This window comes from Erigeron canadensis, chromosome 1 (assembly GCF_010389155.1).
Source record: "Erigeron canadensis isolate Cc75 chromosome 1, C_canadensis_v1, whole genome shotgun sequence".
NCBI classification, from domain to species: Eukaryota; Viridiplantae; Streptophyta; class Magnoliopsida; order Asterales; family Asteraceae; genus Erigeron; species Erigeron canadensis.
In genome coordinates, this window is record NC_057761.1 from 20,797,355 (window position 1) to 20,802,941 (window position 5,587).

The following is a 5,587-nucleotide window of genomic DNA, read 5'->3' on the forward strand; positions in this document are numbered from 1 at the left end:
TAATAGGACCGGCTAATATGTAACAAGTAGTCAAATAGCCAAAGAGTAGTAAAAGTTGTCACGGCATGTGTAAAAGCATGAGTAGTATTCCTTTCACCCCGAAATAAGTAAAGAAAAAAAGGGGCTACGAAGACTCACAGTGATCTGCTACAAGCGTAGTTCTACAAGCACAGGGTATAAGCACAGATATAGTAAAATATATCTACTTGAATCCAAGTATGTCTTGATGTCAACCTAATCACAAACCATTGAGTATAGATGGATACATGTATTAGTTCTCGTGATTATTTATTCACTAAGTGTCCTTGATGTACTGATGATTTGGTTCACTAAAGATCGTTAAACGTTTGACTCAACAGTGCTTTTCATACATTAGACTCCTAATGAACGTCTTTGAACTCGCACTTTGATAAACAAGATCGAATATGTCTTGATTATACCTTAATTAGGGTTTCCTTGTACATGATAGACTTGGATTACAACTAAGTATAAAACCTGATTTCTACAACTAACGAAAATAGGGTTTAAATTCGTAAGGTGTAGCTGAACGAAGATTAAATTCGTAAGGTGTATCTGAACGAAGATTAAATTCGTAAGGTGTATCTGAACGAAGATTAAATTCGTAAGGTGTATCTGAACGAAGATAGACCTTAAGTTCGTAAGGTGTATCCGAACGAAGATAGACCTTAAATTCGTTTGAGGACTTAAGTTTGTTTGATAAGTTCGTTTTGAAGCTTAACTTCGTTTTGGAAGACTTAAATTCGTTTCTAGGATACTAAATTCGTTTTAAGTGTTTTTAGGACGAATTTGGGACTGTTCAAACAAAAACGAGGGTTTTGAAGATTAAAACATGTTTACGACCCAAATTTTTGATCACGAAAAGGTTACTAAACACTTTTAGACACAAACCCACTAACTTTTAACACGACTTTTACACCAAAAATGGACCAAATCATCAAGAACATACACTTGAAAAGTAAGCTTTTATTTTGATGAAAATCTCAAAACTTGCTGTCATTACCTGAGAATCGATACTAGAAATATGTTTTGATTATCACAAGGAAGCTAAAAATGCAAGAAATCTTGGTTTAACAACTCAAAATCAAATGATGAATTTTTGTGGGTGAAGATGGTGAATGTATGTGTGTGTTTTTAGAGAGAGAGAGATGAGATGGGATGAAAATGGAGAAGAAGTGGAAAAATTAGGTTTTCTAACCCTTATATAGTTTTCCCTTAATTAATGATTCTAATAATTGTAGGGTCTAAATGAAACATTTTCAGACTAGAATTTCTTGAATACAATAGCTTACGTCTTGAAACCTAACATTCTTATCATAATAGACCATAGACGCGTCTTATCATGGATTTATTTAAATTATTTCTAAGGCGGTTGTTACAAATGGGGAAGCAGCTGAGTGAAAAGAGAGCCAAATTTGATGAAGAAAAGGCTAAATGGCTGAAGTACATGAATGACAAGAGGAGGCCACAAAGAATAGTGGCTGTTGAAGCCTTTCGTGCTAACATGGGCCTAAAGACTAATTTGAAGATTCTAAGAGAAGGTGTTGACAAGCTAGTCAGATATGAAGGTGTCAAGGCAACTACTCTAAGTGCCTCTGAATGGGCTGAAGTATATATGCTGATCAAAGACAAAAAGGCTCCCAGCTACGATCAATCGAAGAACATGCCAAGGGAGTACTTTGAGAAGGCGAGAGGCTTTGAAACGAAGTTCAAGTGTGATTTGCCTATGCTGAGGCTAGTGTTTGGAGCTCCGGCAGCTATCTCAATGTCTGTTGGCAAGAAAATACAAAGAAAAAGAAAAGAAATGCATCAAACCTTGCCAACAGCTCTTCCTCCTCTAGCCGGTGATGCTACTTTGAATCTTCGATTGCCTCCCAGAAGTATATTTGAAGAAGGGAGAATATTGGAATCCCCTGCTGGCATATTCTTCCAAAACTTCCAGAATGATCAACTCTTCTTCAGACTGGCAGAGATTGAAAAAGCATCTACTGGCTTTCTGATCAGTATCAAAAGAAGATTTGCTAAAATGAAAAGTCCTAGATCAGTCATCAGCAAGATAGATGGAGAGCTGATGAAGCCAGCGAGAAGAGAAGATCCAGTGCTGAGGATTGCCAAGCAGGAGGATGCTTGGGAGATTGAAGCTGCAAATCTTTAGATGTCTTACTTTGTAAAAGCTTTATGCTTCAACTGGTAATTTTCTTTGATGATATAAAAGACACCTTTCCTTCATACTACATTCTTTTCTAAGTCTTATTTACTCAGCAAGTCTCTTCAGCGAATAGGGAGAGATTATTGAGTCTTGGATTCGTTGACAAGATTTGCTCGTTAACGTGTGTCGTCAGCGAGTGTTTAGCGAGTCCAAGGACTCTCTTCAGCGGGTTGGATGCTGCCCAAATTGTTAGTCAAGGCGGGAAGATTTTAAACTAGATGAAGACAAGAGTCACATGGTGGTTCTTCCAACTGTAACATACCTTATATGACAAAGGTACAAGTTGGGACCAAAACTAGGGTCTTCTCTCTCATACCTGTTTTGATAAAGAAGACAAGGGCTCTTGTATGGAAGTACAAGGAGCCAATGAGACATCGAAAACCACCATCTATCACCGTCAAAGGAAGGTTGTGTTGCCCTAATTTCTTCTCTATATAAAGCAACACAGTCGCATTGTATCAAGTGTGTTTGTCACCTTTAAAGTGTGTGTCACTTGTAATTGTTTAAGTTTGTGGTGTGTCTAGACTTAGCAATTACTTTGTTCATTTGTATTCTTGTAAGTCAAGTTTGTAAGATCGACCATGTATTCATCGTTTAATCAATGATACATATGATTATACTTGCATTGATTTATTACATTTGAACTTGTCATTGTTCTTGTTGTTTATCTTCTTAATTACTTTCTTGTCTCGCTTAATTATAACATAAGTTATGCATTCGTGGACTATCACAAAGATATGGGAACTGTTTGTATTTTCAAATGGCTTTAACATGAGTACAAATTGTATGATAATATAGGTAAATATGATATATCTATACTAAAAAAATTGTGGGCCGTTAGGGGCCATTGCCCCGATACACTACATTGGTTCCGAAATGTAGCCCAAAGAAAAAAAGATCGTCAACATAATCTTTTTCTTTGCAGAAGGGAACATGTTAACAGGTAGACGACTATTTTGTTACACCTTGTCGCCAACCCATCAAACAATTTTTGGTATCGGTTTGATACTTGTATTAAAAGGCTTTAAAGCTAAACATGATACTTTTAATGTAGCTATTTTATAATATTCCGTTTCAAAGGGATCAATGGGGTAAAACTAAAAATGTAACTAAATAAGAATATGGTTAAATGTGTTTAACGGGTCGCGTGATGCAATGAAAGGCATATAATATATCACAATTCCGCTTAAAAATTGTGTTGTTATAGTAAACGGTTGACATTGAATCTGGCCATTTTCATGACTTTACTGAATGGCATGCCTGACCCGCACATTTTCCAAATCTAATGATACTCATCGGTTTTGTGACACCAGATAGTGTACAAACTGTTGGGTTTTATAACTAATTATCACAACAAATCACAAAGCACGCAACAGAAAACAATATCTATGTAGTTTAACTAACTAACCAAGGAATAGAATTTGTACCTTATTATGGAGAGATTGAAGAGAAGAACAAGGTTTAACTTAACCTCTCTACGATTGCACACTCAACGGTGGAACGTATGTATGCTAGTACTTGATCACGAACAACCCTTTATTTAAACCTGAAAACCTAGCTAACCCAAAAACCCTTTTCCCAGCTATGTAAACCGAAAATCAAAACCCTTGTGGGTTTGATGTTTCGGCCGAGAGAGAGAGGGGAGAAAAGAGAAGAGAAAACCCTATGGATTTAATTGTGTGAAAAACCAATTAACATAGGTTTGTATTTATAGGTTTAGGAAACTTAATCACCAAGTCTTTGAGGGTTTTGAGACCCCTAGTCGACTAACCCCCTATAGAATATTCTAGAGGGGTTTCCTAATTGTTTCCTAATTCCAACTCTTCTCCGTTAAGTCTGTTAATTAAGTACCGTTAACTTTTAACTCTTTTAACGAACCTCCGTTAGATTTTCGTGATCAAATTAATCAATAAATTACATTTAATATATTAATTAATTTATAGTTACATTCACGTTGAGGTGAGACCCCGTAGGCTTAAATACTTTTCGGACATACGTTCATTTTACGTGATCATATTCCAACAGCCCCCACTTGAGCTCGTAACAAATGAAGGTAATAACATTGATAAGCGTCTAGCAACACCCTAATGCTCCCGAAAACATTTAAGTACTTGTTTAAATGGTTAAGGCATTTATTATCCCTTTGTTCAGATACCTTTGTTAAATATGAATATGGATCGAGATCATTTCATCATTTAACGATTATGTTTCTCATTTTATAACTAATTAATGATTACCAAATATAATCGAGAACTATCTGGATTTATTTGGGCACGGCCATGCAAACATCTTAATTAGTCCTAATGAGGGCGCCAAATGGTATCATACTTCAATTTTCAAATTGAAGGAACAAATCCTATATTGAGTACATGTGTCAGTCATCATATTTCACGACGCTTTCTGAAAATAGCCCTTTATGTACCCCTTTATACAGGTGAGTTAGAACTATATCTAGTAAGTGCGATTCATAAATGCTAACCTACTTGTGTCTCAAGTCAAAGGATCAATAAACGTAACCATTTACGAATTTCACTCAATGACGATGATCCATAAAGTGATAATTCGTTAGTGGCTTAGTCCGATATGCATCCGCTATGGATATCATGTGAGTTTGGTGGGATCCATCCATTACATATTCCAAGAATATAACTAATCACTCACATTTGTCTTCGTTTAATTATATTCCCATATAATTAATCGACATTGGACAATTTAGAATATTCAATAATATATAAGATATTAAATGAAATATTCAAGGATTAAACATGCAAATATAGGACACAATTTAATATTGAATGAAATCAAACATATCAAGTACTTTATTTCATTATGGAAAATTTAAATTGTTTAACATCCCTTATCCAAACACTGAAACAACAGATTTACATGAAATAACTAGCTAATTTAAGTCCTATGCCATCGGCATGCCTTTCAAGCTTGGGCCTAGACAAAGCTTTCGTGAAAGGATCAGCTAAGTTAAAATCTGTGTGAACTTTGAGTAGATTGATCTCTCCTAGTTCGATCTGCTCTCGAACATAGTGATATCGTCTAGCATAATGTCTGGCACCTTTCTGAACTCCGGGTTCGTTGGCAATGATTAATGCACCGGAATTATCACAGTACAAATCAGTGGGTAATTCACTTAAGGAGATCACGTCGAGCCCGCTAATGAACTTCCTTATCCAGACTGCTTCCATTGCGACTTCTGAGGCGGCAATGTACTCAGACTCTGTTGCAGACATGGCGACTGTGGTTTGATTCTTGCTTTTCCATTCCACAACTCCTCCGTTTAAAATGAAATGAATCCTGATTGAGACTTCGTGTCATCTTTATCAGTTTGAAAACCAGCATCACAGTATC